The sequence below is a fragment of the Leucoraja erinacea genome, chromosome 7 (genome assembly GCF_028641065.1).
Source record: "Leucoraja erinacea ecotype New England chromosome 7, Leri_hhj_1, whole genome shotgun sequence".
Lineage (NCBI taxonomy): Eukaryota > Metazoa > Chordata > Chondrichthyes > Rajiformes > Rajidae > Leucoraja > Leucoraja erinaceus.
Genome location: NC_073383.1, coordinates 57732508 through 57750270, shown reverse-complemented (window position 1 = coordinate 57750270; position 17763 = coordinate 57732508).

Below are 17763 nucleotides of genomic sequence, written 5' to 3'. Positions count from 1 at the left end.
GCTTACAATTGAGGGCCTACCTTATTTTTCAACATACCAGGGGAGGCACAGTGGCACAGCGGTAGAGTTATGCCTTATGCCCCTGTCCCATTTAGGAAACCTGAATGGTAGGTTTCCGTTCAGGTTTCCTAAGTAGGACAGGGGCATTACAGTGCCAGAGATGTCTGTGGGGCAGGGGCATTACAGTGCTGTCTGTACGGAGTTTGTATGTTCTCCCCATGACCCTGTCACTTTTCTCCAGGAGCATTGTTTTCCCCTCACATTCCAAAGATGTACAAGTTTGTAGGTTAATTGGCTTTTTGTAAAAATTATAAATTGTTCATAGGGTCCTAGTGAACAGGAATTGTTGGTGCTTTCAAGAGAGAGCTAGATAGGGCTCTTAAATAGCGGTCAGGGGATATGGGAAGAAGGCAGGAGCAGGGTACTGATTGGGGATGATCACATTGATCCATGATCACATTGAATGGTGGTGCTGCCTCGAAGGGCCAAATGGCCTACTCCTGCACCTATTGTCTATTGTCTATTGTCTATTGGTGGGCTGAAGGGCCTGTTTCTGTGCTGTATCTCTAAACTAAACAAAACTAAAATACCAACTTTTTCAAGATCTTCGAAGTAGATATGGGCTGGGGAAAAAAGAGAATGTTTCTACGATAGTATCAGCTTTAGTATGAAATCGATCAAACATTATGTCTCAATGGAATAAAGTGACATCAGCAGACAACGGTAATCAAAACTGAACAATACACAATGTGTCACATCAATCAGCTGGACTGACAGTTCGGCAGCAGGTTGAATGTGTAGGTCAAGGAATCAGGCTCTATCTGAAACATCCCCATACATGAAGTTGAGACAATTGTTTTCATTGCCGTGAATAGTGAATTATTTACATCAATTACTGCTGCTTCAGTCACTAAATATTTAAATAATGTACAATCATCTGAAAGTGAAAGTGAAGCAGTTTGTTCTTCAAACCTGAAACAAGTCTTTGTTTTCTAATTGTGATTTCAACAAAGAAAAATGTATTAAAAAAAACGGTATTAGGTTCTTAGCTATCTCATACAGACAAATGTCACTTCGTCCTTTAAAATGCTTCATATCCATTCTTTGCGATACATTACTCTGACATCTCCCAATATTCAGTGGAATGGAACGACAATGTAAAATTTCTACTCCTTATCTTTTCAAGGCAATGCTTCTGTTTAAACTCACATTGCACACAGGCCGATTTACCACATGTGTTTAAATGATTTGTTCACACTTTGGCTTAGCTTTCATTACAAATAGTCACACATCATTATCTTTCTTTAACTGGGCTTGTGGTTTCCCAAAAGGAATTACATTTTGTATACACCCAAACACATCATAGAAATTAGAAGGCAATCAAGTACATACCCAGGCTGTCAGCATAGGGTTTCCTCTATTGATCTGTTGGCCCGCTTTCTGTTGGGGCAAAAATAGATGCAAATTATCTCAAAGAGCACTATAGTACTGAAGAGCAGCTGATCTGCTGAGTAATTCTGCCATTGAAAATGCTGTTTAGTTTAGTTTATTGTCACGTGTACCAAGGTACAGTGAAAACCTTTTTTATTGCTTGCTATCCAGTCGGCGAGAAGATGTTTACAATCGAGTCATCGATTGTATCCTGTACAGGATAACGGGATTAATGTTTAGTGCAAGATAATGTCCAGGAAAGACCTGCAGGCTTGTAGGTTAATTGGCTTCTGTAAGTTGCCCCTAGTTTGTAGGATAGAACTAGTATAATAGTGATCATTATAGCTGAGTCTCACGTTCCGAGTTGACACAAAGGTACCCCGAGTTAAAACTCGTGGTAATAACGTACGATTAACGTATGGAACTCGTGGATGCAACTTAGAGACTCGTGGCGCTAACGGCAGGTACTCGTGAAACGCGTCAACTCTTGCAAAAAATCAAACATGTTTAAAATTTTCCACGAGTCAATTTTACTCTTGTGGTTAAGAAGTGAAACATTTTAACTCGTTGTAATAACGTAGTGGCCCGTGCGTTTACCTTAGTGTATCGTGATTCTACCGTGGGAACTCTTTAACTCAGCGGGCAGGCAGCAGCAGATTGTCACTCCCTTCAGTTTCCCACCGACCCTATCTGTCACCACCTGCCATAACGCGGAGACGTCAGGACCAACGGGACACCGCCCCCCAGGCCCACTGCAAGCACGGATAACCCAGAGACCCACAGCCAACAGCAACTCCAGCCCAGCCCCGCTCCAATTCCAGAGGAACCCACACCCCGATGGGCTGCTACCGCTGTGGGTCTCTGGGTTCTCCGTGCTTGCAGTGGGCCTGGTGAGCCTGGGGGTCAGTGTCCCGTTGGTCCTGACGCCTCTGGCCACCCCCCTGGACAGGAGCTGAGACTGGGAACTGTACCGCCCTTGCCCCCTCCCTCTGCAACTGCAAACAACCCCACTTTCCTGCTCTAACTCACCTAACCCAACTCCAGTCCCGTCCCGACCCCCTGGGAAACTGAAGGGAGCGACTGCCCCAGGGCGACTGGCACTGACCTGCTGGCATCGCCGACGTGAAGACAGTGCAAAGCCCCCGCACCGGTGCAATGGGCGGGGAGCTGGAGAGGGGAGGGAAGGGGTCACACACAAGGCCGGGAAGCAGAGGGGTGTAGGTGGGGTTGGTGACAGATAGGGCCAACAATGAGTGGAGAAAGACAGAAACACCGACGTGCAAAGGAGACCTATAACAGTGCATGATCTCTCTCGCGTTATGGCAGGTGATTGTCGCCTGCCCGCTGTTCCTGACGCTAAAGCCTTGGGATCGTTGCCCTTCGTGTTGGCGTGGAGGAGGGTATTGTGCTGTTTGATCGCCCCCTGCTATCCCAGGGACAGGGAGACACAGTGGCTTTTGAGACTGGTGGGCAATCACTTCCACAGTGTCTGCCCACACAGTCAGTACACCTATCCTACACTTGTCTCCCGCACTAAGATCATCCAGCAGAGTATGATCCCAGCCTAACCCAAAAGCCATGTCACCTCAGACAGATTAATGACGCTCCCCCCCCCCCCCAACCTCTCTCCACCTCAACTCATGCCTGGGCACCAAAGCAGCTCAGGTGGCGAACCCTGTTCTCCGTCTCACACCAATCTGATGTGCACATCCGTCCACATTCAAAGATTTAATCTCTCGTCTCCCCGCAGTGTGTAGACATGGCAGTAAATTCAATTAAAACATATCAAACCTGTGTGTTTCAAACAAATCATAAGTATAACTGCCCTGGCACTGGATGGTGCGCATTTTCCCTTTATAGGTCACATCAATAGATGTGGCCGCGCTGAATTCTATCTTTAAAACAAAGCCACAGGATGGAGAGATCTTCTTTAACACTGTTGCTTATTAAAACATAACACTGTTGCTTATGAAAACAAACCTTCAATCAGGATTGGCTCAAGAGTAATTCGGGAGACGAACTTGGAACATCGCAGAAATGACACGTAAACGGCAAACTTGTCATACCCGTGGGAACTCGGTTAAACTCTTGATCATACACTTGCAATCTCGTACACAACCACGAGTCTTTCACTCGGGGTACCTCTTGTGTCAACTCGCAACTTGAGACTCTGCTTTAAGTTGGCGCAGACTCGGTGGGTTGAAGGGCCTGTTTCCACTCTGTATCTCTAAATTAAACACAACTATAGAGCATTAAAAGACTTGGCAGTTCGTGTTCCCATTTTGAGCCAAGGCATTTGGTTTGTTTTGAGGGAATAAGTATTTCCACAGTATTTATGATTTAGCACATTGTTAAAAGTTTACTTTAGCCAACATACAAACCTGTTCAAGAATTGATAGAGCAAGCATGATATATAAGGATATATAAGGATATATAAGGATGTAATCTGCAAGAACATCATTAGCACTCCTTTTGAAGAGCAGAGAATCACTGAATACGTCAGGATTTCTGCATTTAACTGCATGTGAAATCTTTTGAAATAGCTGTCAGTTGCATTCTGTCATGATATCAAGTAAATTACTGGCAGTTTTGCTGTCATCACAACCACAAATTCTGAGTTATTGTAATTTTCAACAGATTATACAAAAGAACAGTACATACTGTCATGAATCAGTAAGATTTCCAACAAAAATAAAGAAAATCACAATATCTTTTATAATCTTATAATGGTGAGCTCTATCATCATAATTTGACATGCATTTGAAATATAGAATGGCTCTCTTATTTTGAGCACTGTCTGTATCCAAAGACGGCCTTGAGTTCGCCACTGTTGAATATTAGGGGTGAATCAAGTAACATTTCATCCAAGTAATATTACTTAATCACATTGAACTTCATTGTGTCATGGACATCATTTTGAGCTATCTAATACCATTTTTATTTTAAATGGTTGGGTGCAAAATTGGATAATTGCAGTGTGAGCTAATCCTGAATGTTTTTATTCCCCCTTACTTCCCATTCTTTCAATAGGAGGGACATCAGGATACAGGCGACTCCACAGTTATGGGTGGGTTGTGTTCCTAAAAAAAGGTCCATATCTTGATTGTCCTTGCAAAGCCCCTTCATCATCAGACCCGCTAAAATATGAGCTGTGAGAAACACAAATGTTGTGTTTATTTACTTTTCACATAAATTTCATAACAGTGATTTTTTTATTCTGCTTCTCAGATTTTTTTTGATAGTGCTTTGTGAATTCTGTAAGAATGAATTTCGATCACCTGAACTGCACCATGGAGTCACCTGCACAGCATTAAGTATAGGGAAGTTTTTTTTATTGAGAGTCTACATTAACAGATGGCTTAAATTAAGTTTCTAATCTTCTATCTTAAAAATAAACTCTAATATTACTTTGTAAATGTGTATTTAATTTTGTTGCCAAACATGATAATTACAAAGATGGTTGTCTTTTATCAATTATATATATATATTTAAATGTGTATGCTAACCATTTACTTGAAATATTTAAAGCAATTGCTGAGAAATTGTATTTATGTCAATTATTGGATTGAATAAATTATTTTCACATTAGAAATGGAGCTTCTTTCAATTGTTAAGACTCGTACGGGAAGAACGAAGACATTTTCCTGAAGCTGATTTGACTACCTTTGCAGGGAGTTTGAAATTAACCATCCATGTGGTCTCTAAGCTAAGGGGCTAGACATGGTACTGTGGAGAACGGCCAAGAAACTCCAGTAATAGTTTTTGGATGATTTCACCAGTGTTCTGAGCTCAATAATGTGCAATGAGGCTAATTTCTATGATTCTCAATTATGGGTTGATTTTTCTTTATTTATCATTTTTTTGGAATGGGCATATTGTAGGCAAAGCCAGAATCCATTCTCGATTCCTAATTACTTTTGAGAACTGTTGAACCACCTACTTGAACTGCTGAAGCTTTTACGATTGAAGATTCTCCCATAAAGCAGTTGGGTAGGGAGTTCATCGTTTTTTGCCCAGCATGGATTAAGGACTGGCAATATTTTACATAGTCAGAATGCTTGTGAATTGGAGGGGAGCCTCCAGGAGCTGGTATTTCTATGTACTTCCTGCCACTGCTCTATGTATTAGAGGTCATAGACAATAGACAACAGGTGCAGGAGTAGGCCATTTGGTCCTTCGAGTCAGCATCGCCATTCAATGTGATCATGGCTGATCATCCACTATCAGTACCCCATTCCTGCTTCTCCCCATATCCCTTGACTCCACTATTGTTTAGAGCTCTATCTAATTCTCTCTTGAAAGCATCCAGAGAACCGGCCTCCACTGCACTGAGGCAGAGAATTCCACACTCACAACTCTCTGTGTAAAAAATTATTTCCTCATCTGCGTTCTAAATGGCTTACCTCTTATTCTTAACTTGTGGCCCTTGATTCTGGACTCCCCCCAACATCGGGAACGTGTTTCCTGCCTCTATCGTTTACAAGCCTGTAATAATCTTATATGTTTTATTAAGATATCCTCTCATCCTTCTAAATTCCAGAGTACACAAGCCCAGCCGCTCCATTATATCAACATATGACAGTCCCGCTGATAATATTGACCAAATTGAAGACACTATAAAATGGAGGATCCTTGCATTTGTAAGATTTGCTTAACCTTTGTCTGTGGAAAATTAAAGGCTGTGAATGGGGCCAGCCAGCCTGAGCCCTAGATTGAATTGCAGGATGGGAAAGATCCAGATGTCCTCCCAATTGATAAACTGTATGAAGACCCTGCAAAGAAACTTCAAGGTGTTGTAAATGCATTGCTTTGATTCAATTACTGCAAAGGAATTGTAAACAGTGTTAATAATGTTGCAAAGTTTATTTTTACTGCGATTTGAGTATTGGCTGAAGTGTGAAGCCTTGTTTTAATTGTTTACATTAGCCAGGAGAATGTTGCGTTATTTGATTAAATAACTTCCTTCCAGAAGCTTCTGTAGAAACATTGTTTGGGACTTTGTAATGGGGTTGGGGAACTGTCAATAATACCTTAATGTAATTAATATGTGTGATTGGCTTGTAAGGGGCGCCACCCCTATGTAGTTCGGCTCCACAGGGTTCGTTGACCCATAAAGGGTAACCCCCACTTGGATCATAGTCGATCTTCTGGAAGGATGCTTGGGACTGCATGACCTTTTGGTAGTATCTGGTTACATGAGGCTGAAGCGCTTGGCCAGGCAGAGACAAGGATTGAACATGCGGTGGTTTAGGTATCATATAGGGGATTTGTTGTTTGTTCAAAAAATAAAATGTAGTTGGTCCAGTGCTTGACTCAGTGTTTTACTGAACTAGACTAAGGGGAGTAAGCTTTAGGAGCGTATTTACACCGCCATCACAGGAATTAACCTTGTTAACCTCTGCTGCACTCCCTCAATAGCAAGAATGTCCTTCCCCAAATTTGGAAACCAAAACTGTACACAATACTCCAGGTGTGGTCTCTCTAGGGCCCTGTCAACCGCAGAAGGACCTCTTTGCTCCTATACTCAACTCTTCTTGTTATGAAGGCCAACATGCCATTTGCTTTATTCACTAACTGCTGTACCTGCATGCTTAACTTCAGTGACTGATGAACAAGAACCCCCCAGATCCCATTGTACTACCCCTTTTCCTTGACACCATTTAGATAATAATCTGCCTCCTGTTTTTGCTACCAAAGTGGATAACTTCACATTTATCCACATTATACTGCATGCACCATGCATCTGCCCACTCACCCAACCTGTCCAAGTCACCCTGCATCCTCGTAGCATCCTCCTCACAGTTCACACTGCCACCCAGCTGTGTGTCATCTGCAAATTTGCTAATGTTACTTTTAATCCCTTCATCTAAATCATTAATATATATTGTAAATAGCTGCGGTCCCAGCACTGAGCCTTGCGGTGCCCCACTAGTCACTGCCTGCCATTCTAAAAGGGACCCGTTAATCCCTACTCTTTGTTTCCTGTGTGCCAACCAATTTCCCATCCATGTCAGTACCCTACCTCCAATATAATGTGCTCTAATTGTGCCCACTAATCTCCCATGTGGGACCTTATCAAATGCTTTCTGAAAGTCCAGGTACACTACAGACACTGGCTCTCCCTTGTCCATTTTCTTGGTTACTTCCTCAAAAAATTCCAGAAGATTAGCCAAGCATAATTTCCCCTTCATAATTCCATGCTGACTTGGACCGATCCTGCTACTGCTATCCAATTCAGGCTGATCCACTCATTCCCTGAGATCTTGTTGTTAACAGGTCCCTCAACAACCCCAGTAGAATGCTTGCTAACTCTTTTCTCCCAAACACATGTTTCAAATCCATCCACATTCAGCTGTTTATTTTGGGTTGCATTTATTTCGTGCATCAGCTCCACCTACATCAACCGACTCCAACTGGTCCAGAACGCAGCCGCACGACTCATCACCCACACTAAATCATGGCATCACATCACTCCAGTCCTCAAACAACTTCACTGGCTTCCTATCTCCCACCAGATCACCTACAAAATCCTGATCCTCACCTACAAAGCCCTCCACCATCTGGCCCCCCCATATCTCACTGACCTCCTCTCCCCCTACCAACCCACACGGTCCCTCAGATCCACATCAGCCGGTCTCCTCTCCATCCACAAGTCCAACCTCCGCAGTTTTGGGGACAGAGCCTTCCCCAGGGCAGCTCCCAGGCTCTGGAACTCCCTCCCCCAACTGATCCACAATTCCGTGTCCCTCACCGTCTTCCAGTCCCGCCTCAAGACCCATCTCTTCACCTCTGCCTATCCTTAGCCCCACGTCCCCCTCCCTTTTCATCTGTGCATTAATTGCCTCATATTGTGTTTTGAATTGTATTCTGTCTTTACTTTGTGTACTAGTCATGTCTCTACTATTTATTTCATTCCCCTTACATGTTTTTCCTCTACCTGCTAAATTTTTGTAAGGTGTCCTTGAAACTCTTGAAAGGCGCCCATAAATAAAATTTATTATTATTATTATTATTTACATATGTTAACATTTTTGACATTGTCAGCTGCTCTTTACATTTGATGGTGTTTAGTTTAGAGATACAGGCTCTTCGACCCACAGAGTTCATCTCAATCACCATTACACTAGTTATATGTCGTTCCACTTTTCGCACTAGGTGTGATTTACAGAAGCCAATTAACCAACAAACCTTCACATCTTTGGAACGTGGAAGGAAACCGGAGCTCCTGGAGTAAACCCATGCAATCACACGAACATACAAACTCCTCACAGAGAGCACTCGTGGTCAGAATCAAACCCTGGTTTCCTGCACTGTGAGGCAGCAGCTCTACTTCTGCATCACTGTGTACCTAATATTAACTTGCAAATGTAAATTAAAACCAAGCCATTGGAGGAATTAAGGCTCGGATAATTATGGAGGTACAGGTATGGATTTGAAGGAAGGAGTGGATGAAAAGCCTGGTTGGAAACCAGGTTTCCTGGGCATAATGTAGTTGATTACTGTAAGACTTCTGAAATGGTCCTTTAGCCTTGACTAGCCTATTGACATGTGACTCTGCGAGGCAAGGGAGAGCATATCAAATACTGAACCAGCAGACATAAGAGTTATGGATCCAAAGCACAGTGCACAGTTGCCAGGGAAGATTTGGGAGGGATATGGTGAAGAGAAATTGTCAATCAGTAGATTGAACCAGATTGGGAAGATAATATGTGAAGGAAGGAACTGCAGATGCAGGTTTATGCCGAAGATAGATACAAAATACTGGAATGATTCAGTGGGTCAGGCAGAATCACTGGAGAAAAGGAATAGTTGACATTTTTGGTCGAGATCCTTCTTCAGACTGAGCTGACTTCCACTTCCTTTTCTCCAGAGATGCTGCCTGGCCAACTGAGTTATTCCAGCATTTTATGTCTATCTTTGGGAAGAGAACATTTTCATTGGCATATACAGTGATCAAAGGGTACAATGGTAGTGAGGGAAGGGGCTGAGTTGACAGCAATTGAGTTAAGGTGGAATTAGAATATCATGGAAAGTTTCTAGTTATGAAGCGGGAAGCAGGTAAATCTGGAATTAACTTTAGATTGCTTTCAAAAATTTAACCTAATCTGACAACCCGACTGTACTTCAGGGTTAAAACTTCCCTCTGAGAATTGCACTCAGCACCATGCACATTACATTCCTGTTTCTTCAGATGGGATTTTTTTAATGACACACCTAAACATTGCCTCAAATCCCAGTAACGTAAGAAACAGTGTCAGTCTTTCATAATCAAAGATTCCTTGGAAATGTATTCACGCCCTTGAAAAGTAGTTGAAGTCAGTCAGTCCACTTCTAGCGTTCATTCATCGGTGACACTCTCAAACAGCACCATCTCACTAATAACCTGCTAACCAATGGCAAGGTAGAATTTTGCCAGGACTCCTCAGCTCCAGACTTCCACACAACCTTTTCCTCTTACAAGGAGAAAAATGGCGTATTCTATTTGCAGTGTCTTAGATCTTATTTTCCCTATGCATTCATTTTTTACTATCCCGGCATCACTAGCAATGTCTGTATTTTTTGCTGATCTCCACTGCGTGTGGCAAAATCTCAGTAACATGCAGATATGGACATGAGTTAAGAAGAGATTGGATAGACTAAGACTGATTTCCTTGGGGTAAAAAAGGCTGAATGGAAATTTATAAAGATTTATTAAATTATGAGGGTCAGTAGTACACCAAATATAGTCGTAGTAGATTAGTAGTGGAGAGGTAACATTTATGTTGTTAAGTTGGATATCACACGGAGGAGGTCAGAGAGAACAAAAGAGAAGCTGATGGATGGCAAGAAAGATGAAATAATAAAAGGAATACAACAAGAAAAGTGAAATGCATTTGGCTGTACTTGCACAATGAAAAGCATTAGACAACAGATTTTGAGATTATATAAATGTCTCCTGTTGTGGTCTTGAAGAAGTCTGATGAATATAAGATCATGGCCACCATCGGCGTGGCAGTCTCTGACACTGTGACTGTCGCTCGACCGGGTGGCTGTGCTGTGTCTGAAGCAAGTAAACACAATTCAAAAATATGTCCTTACTGAAGTGCAGCCAACTCACACTTTGTTTCATACTAACATTATTCCCAGAAGTCAGTACGGTGGCGCAGCGGTAGAGTTGCTGCCTTACAGCGCTTGCAGCGCCGGAAACCCATGTTCGATCCTGACTATGGGTACTGTCTGTACGGAGTTTGTACGTTCTCCCCGTGACCTGCGTGGGTTTTCTCTTTGGTTTCCTCCCACATTCCAAAGATGTACAGGTTTGTAGGTTAATTGACTTGGTAAATGTATAAATTGTCCATAGTTTGTTAATGTGCGGGGATCACTGGTCAGCGCGGACCCGATGTGCCAAAAGCCCTGTTTCCATGCTGTATCTCTAAATTAAATGAAAATAAAAAAGTCCCCTGGTCTGAGCCAATAACATTCTAAGAGGCACCCATTCTACTCCTCTCTACAAAAGCTTGCCCCTTTCATTATTCCCTCAGATTCTTTTCTCTGTCATTCTGCTTGCAAGAGGAATGGCTACTAAAGCATTGAAAGCTTGGTCAAAGTTCTGAAGCATCACTTTGTTAATAGTAGCATCTTAAAGTAATATGAGAAATCTGTAAACACTTGCACAATCTTTGCAACTGCCAGTGAAAGTAAATTTGACCTTCAGGCAGTGAGCAATTTATTTAGAGAATGATGGCATGTCCTCTCTGCTGCTAAACACATATTCTGGTACGTGAAGATAGACACAAAAAGCTGGAGTAACTCAGTGGATCAGACAACATCTCTGAAAGTTTGCTATGTTAGGTGCAATATGGCAATAGGATTGTCAAATCGACATTTAGGCTGCTTGATTTCATAACCCTACATTTTCCAGCTATTGTTAATTGTCTGTTTGAGTAATATGGCAGAATGTGCCATCGCTGTGCAAACCAATTTAAAACAATATTGGAATAGGCTACATGTAGTCAAGAGTCAAGAGAGTTTATTGTCATGTGTCCCAGATAGGACTATGAAATTCTTGCTTGCTGTGGCACAACAGAATATTGTAAGCATAAATACAGAACAGTTCAGTTCAATTCAATATACACATAAATAAACAGATAAAGTGCAATAGGCTGTTACAGTTAGTCTGTTTGTTGGTGAGTTTAATAGCCTGATGGCTGTGGGAAGGAGATGTTCCTGAACCTGGATGTACCAGTTTTCAGGCTCCTGTACCTTCTACCCAATGGTAGCAGAGAGATTAGTGCGTGACCAGGATGGTATGGGTCCTTGATGATGTTGGCAGCCTTTTTAAGGCAGTGACTGTGATAGATCTCTTCAATGGTGGGGAGGTCAGAGCCGATGATGGACTGGGCAGTGGTCACAACTTTCTGCATTCTTTTCCACTCCTGGACGCTCAAGTTGCCGAACCAAGCCACGATGCAACCAGTCAGCATGCTCTCTACTGTGCACCTGTAGAAGTTCGAGAGAGTCCTCTTTGACATACTGACTCTCCGTAATCTTCTCAGGAGAAAGAGGCGCTGATGTGCTTTCTTTATAATTACATCAGTGTGCTGGGACCAGGAAAGATCTTCGGAAATGTGCACGCCCAGGAATTTGAAGTTATTGAGCCTTTCCACCATCGTCCCGTTGATATAAACAGGATTGAGGTTCCCTATCCTACCCCTTTCCAAAATCCACAATCAGTTCCTTAGTTTTGCTGGTGTTGAGAGCCAGGTTATTGTGCTGGTACCATTTGGTCAATCGGTCATTCTCACTTCAATACTCTGACTCGTCCCCATCAGTAATTCGTCCTATCAGTGATTCGTCGGTGAACTTGATGATGGAGTTCGCACTGTGTCCGGCTACGCAGTCATGAGTATAGAGTGAGTAAAGCAGGGGGCTGAGCACACAACCTTGAGGTGCTCCCGTGCTGATTGTTATCGAGAACACATTCCCACCAATACGGACAGACTGTGGTATGTGGATGAGGAAGTCAAGGATCCAATTGCAGAGGGATGCGCAGGGACCCAGACCTGAGAGCTTGGTAACCAGCTTGGAAGGGATGATTGTATTAAATGCCGAGCCGTAGTCAATGAATATATATATGAGTATTTGAGAATATACATACAGTATGAGCATGACATATGTGTTTTTGTTATCCAAGTGGTCCAGAGCGAAGTGGAGAGCCAGAGAGATTGCATGTTATGGCAGTAAGCTACTGCAGTGGGTCGAGGTTCTTGTCAAGGTAGGAGTTGATATGCGCCATAATCAACCTCTCAAAGCACTTCATCACCACCGATGTTAGTGCCGCTGGTCGATAGTCATTGGGGCACGTCACCTTGCTCTTCTTGGGCACTGGTATTATTGATGTCCTTTTAAAGCAGGTGGGAACTTCAGACCTCAGAAGTGAGAGGTTGAAAATGTCCGTAATAACTCCAGCCAGTTGGTCCGCACAGGTTTTTAGAACACGACCGGGTATGCCATAAAGGACACCACAGACCCAAATATTTTCAACATCTTTTCAAACCCACATTGACAATAGCAGAAATTGCCAAGGGAGGAAAAACGTGGGGAAAATAATGCTACTGCAGATTTCCCGTCTAACTTCTTGAATATTATCCTCTTATTATAACAATCTGTCCTGGAAGAGATGAGATTCCTCCTAGCAGGTAAAGCAGACCAATTTCAAAAGACGTGGTCTATGTTTCTGGACCTATTACAAGTATGAGGTGCAATAGTAATCTAAAAAAAAACCCAAATATATAAATAAGCGGAATCAGGACCTGGTAACGGGAGGTAAAATAACAAAAACAGACTTGGTTGGTAGTCCCCTCTCTGCGGAGTTTAATGTTATAATAGAGCGATTGTTTCTACTTTCTCCTTCTTTTCTTTCTAGGGTCTATTTTCTCACTTTACTTCCTTCTCTAACTTCTTTCCTAAGGGGCTTTCTTTTCCTTACACTCTCGCACTGCACGATTCTCTTGCACTTTCTTTACTTTCCTAACTTCTACTTTTTTTCTTAAAGCTCTAAAAAAAAAAAAAAAAAAAAAAAAAAAATGAAGCGGTATAAAAAATGTATAAAGATATATGTGTTGTGTAAAATTGTAATTTACCGTACTTCTAATAAAAATAAAAAAAAAAAAAAAAAAAAAAAAAAAAAAAAAAAAAAAAAAAAAAAAAAAAAAAATAACAATCTGTAACCAAAAACATAGGTATAAGCTTCGCTTCCCTCTGTTACTCTGGAGCATCACATAACATGTTTCATCAACTCAGTTAACTGAAAGTAATCAATCCCTATATTATTGTACATAAGCTTCTTCATTGTCATTAATAAAAAAAAGATTTGGAATAAATGAGAACTTGTTAGTCTTCTCATATGAAAACAATAGGCTTTGTTGCAATCTTTAGGCAGTATGCCAGAGAACACAAAGGACAGAAGATTCTAATGTTTGAAGTTATTTATTAATGAGACCGGATCTAATTTTAGTATCAGTGTACTTTTTCATTCGTTGACAGATTGTTGAAGAAGTTGTCATTGAACTGTGTTGATAACTCTGCTGTCTATCTCTGCATGTTTGCAAAATATAGAATCGTATAATCATAGACATTATCCCATGAAGGGAGGTCATTTGGCCCATAATGTTTATGGTTGCAGATGTAGAATTATGCACGTTAATCCACCTTCCCAGCTCTCACCCTGTAGCTTTAAAGGTTTTAGTGCTGCAAGTGTTCATCCAATGCACATACACATATTACTTGGATGAATTTAATACCGATCACATTGTTAAAAATCCACTTGTCACTGATTTGATACAAAAGTGGCAAATGGACAAGCACTTACTTCAAGTTTGAAGAACGGTCTCAATCCAAAACATCTCCCAATCATTCTCTCCACAGATGCTGCCTGGCCTGCTGAGTTATCCACAAAATCCACAAACCTGACTGTCCTGGCAGACCCATTGTTTCTGCCTGTTCATGTCCTACCAAACTTATTTCCACATACCTCGACTCCATCCTGTCCCCCCTGGTTAAATCCCTCCCTACCTATGTTCAAGACACCTCACACGCTTTTCGTCTACTCCAGGACTTCCATTTTCTAGGCCCCCATTCCCTCATCTTCACCATGGATGTCCAGTCACTACACCTCCATCCCCCACCAAGATTGCCTCAAAGCCCTCCGTTTCTTCCTCGACTGCAGAACCAACCTATATCCATCTACTGATATTCTCCTCCGCTTAGCGGAGCTGGTCCTTACCCTTAATAACTGTTCCTGTGACTCCTCCCATTTCCTCCAAATACAAGGCATAGCTATGGGCATGCTCATGGGCCTTAGCTATGCCTGTCTCTTTGTAGAGTACTTCGAACAATCCTTGTTCGATGCCTACCGTGGCCCTATTCCCGAACTCTACCTCCACTACATCGATGACTGCATTGGTGCTACCTCCTGCACCCACACACAACTCACTGACTTCATCCATTTCACCACTAAATTCCAACCGGCACTCAAATACACCTGGACCATTTCCGACATTCCCTATCATTTCTTGACCTCACTCTCTCCATCGCAGGTGATAGACTACTGACCAACATCCACTATAAACCCACTGACTGGACTATTAATTCCCACCCTGCTTCCTGTAAGGACACCATCCCCTACTCCCAATTCCTCTGCTACGCCACATCTGCACCCAGGATGAGGTGTTCCACACCAGGGCATTGGAGATGTCCTCATTCTTCAGGTAACGGGGGTTCCCCTCTTCTACTATAGATGAGGCTCTCACCGGGATCTCTTCTATACCCCGTGACTCTGCTCTCATTCCCCATCCCCCCACTCGTAACAAGGGCAGAATCCCCCTTGTCCTCACCTTCCATCCTACCAGCCGTCACATACAAAAAATAATCCTCCAACATTTTCACCACCTCCAACGTGATCCCACCACTTGCCATATCTTCTCATCTCCTCCCCTGCCTGCTTTCCGCAAAGATCGCTCCCTCCGTAATTCCCTGGTCAATTCGTCCCTTCCCACCCACACCACGCCCTCTCCGGGCACGTTCCCTTGCAACTGCAGGAAATGCTACACTTGTCACTTTACCTCCCCCCTTGACTCCATTCAAGGATGCAAGCAGTCTTTCCAGGTGTGGCAGAGGTTCACCTGCACCTCCTCCAACCTCATCTATTGCATCTGCTGCTCTAGATATCAGCTGCTCTACATCGATGAGACCAAGCGTAGGCTTGGCGATCGCTTTGCCGAACACCTCTGCACGGTTCGCAATAACCAACCTGATCTCCCGGTAGCTCAGCACTTCAAATCCCCCTCCCATTCTGAATCTGACCTTTCTGACCTGGGCCTCCTACATGGCCAGAGTGAGGACCACCGTAAATTGGAGGAGCAGCACTCCATATTTCGCTTAGGCAGTTTGCGGTAAGAACATTGACTTCTCTAATTTCAGGTAGTCCCTACTTTCTTCTCCTCTTCTCAGCTCTCCCTCAGCCCACTAGCTCCACCTCTTCCTTTCTTCTTCCCTCCCCCCCCCCCCCCCCACCTCCCCCCCCCCTCACATCAGTCTGAAGAAGGGTTTCGACCCGAAACGTTGCCTATATCCTTCGCTCCATAGATGCTGCCTCACCCGCCGAATTTCTCCAGCATTTGTGTCCACCTAATATATTATTATTGCCTGGTTTGATGTTGAAGTTATAGTTCAGTTTATTCTTAAGCATTATGATTAGAATATATGAAACTGAACATGAGCTAAATTGTTTATATTACATAGTTTTGTAAGTCGTAAATACCGAATGATTCATGGATAATTAATTACTGGAGAAAGATCATACCATATGCTTCCAAGTAAAGCGGTACACAAGGCATTAGTGTTCCCAATTTCACAAATATGTGTGGTATTAAACAAAGCAGTGGATCCAATTGTTCACTGAATGCAGAATGTTGCCTAGACAACAGATGAGGTACAAAACTCATAGTTGATCTTTTTAGAAGAGCTTTCTGAAGGTAGACATCATAAGCTTTGTAGAAGGAAAACTAATAAGAGTATTTTTATATCGGACGTGCTGCAGTATCTGGGGAAAAAGACACCCACTCAATCTAAAATGCATTATTTTAAACAATGTAATTGTAGTTAGCGATTAGAAAGGTGCTACGATACATCTGCTTGAAGAGTGGAAGTTGTATATTTAAAAGTGACTTGTTCTGATATGAATATTAAATTTTTCCCTATGGTAATTTTTATTTGAGCTCTGGTTAATGGTCTAACTTATATTATTGCTGCAAATAGATTCATTCCTCTAAATGGTGGCCGATTGGGAAAGGGGGAGATGCAGCGAGACCTGGGTGTCATGGTACACCAGTCATTGAAGGTAGGCATGCAGGTGCAGCAGGCAGTAAAGAAAGCGAATGGTATGTTAGCTTTCATTGCAAAAGGATTTGAGTATAGGAGCAGGGAGGTTCTACTGCAGTTGTACAGGGTCTTGGTGAGACCACAACTGGAGTATTGCGTACAGTTTTGGTCTCCAAATCTGAGGAAGGACATTATTGCCATAGAGGGAGTGCAGAGACGGTTCACCAGACTGATTCCTGGGATGTCAGGGACTGTCTTAAGAGGAAAGACTGGATAGACTTGGTTTATACTCTCTAGAATTTAGAAGATTGAGAGGGGATCTTATAGAAACTTACAAAATTCTTAAGGGGTTGGACAGGCTAGATGCAGGAAGATTGTTCCCGATGTTAGGGAAGTCCAGGACAAGGGGTCACAGCTTAAGGATAAGGGGGAAATCCTTTAAAACCGAGATGAGAAGAACTTTTTTCACGCAGAGAGTGGTGAATCTCTGGAACTCTCTGCCACAGAGGGTAGTTGAGGCCAGTTCATTGGCTATATTTAAGAGGGAGTTAGATGTGGCCCTTGTGGCTAAGGGGATCAGGGGGTATGGAGAGAAGGCAGGTACGGGATACTGAGTTGGATGATCAGCCATGATCATATTCAATGGCGGTGCAGGCTCGAAGGGCCGAATGGCCTACTCCTGCACCTAATTTCTATGTTTCTATGTTTCTAAAAGCAGTTTGGAAGAAACTTACTTTTGGCAAGAGTCCATTCTCACTGAGGACCAGATTAATCGTGATCGTAGATGTACTGAGATAAATGTTCTCATCAGGCTAGTTGTCAAGTTATCTTGTGTGAGGGGTTAATATTTACATATCATTCTTCGTTAAATGCTATGAGATGAGCTGCACTGTGTGGACAAGGTTCAGGTCATCATGATTAGTAACGGGGTCAAAGGTTACAGGGAGTAGGCAAGAGGATGGGGTTGAAAGG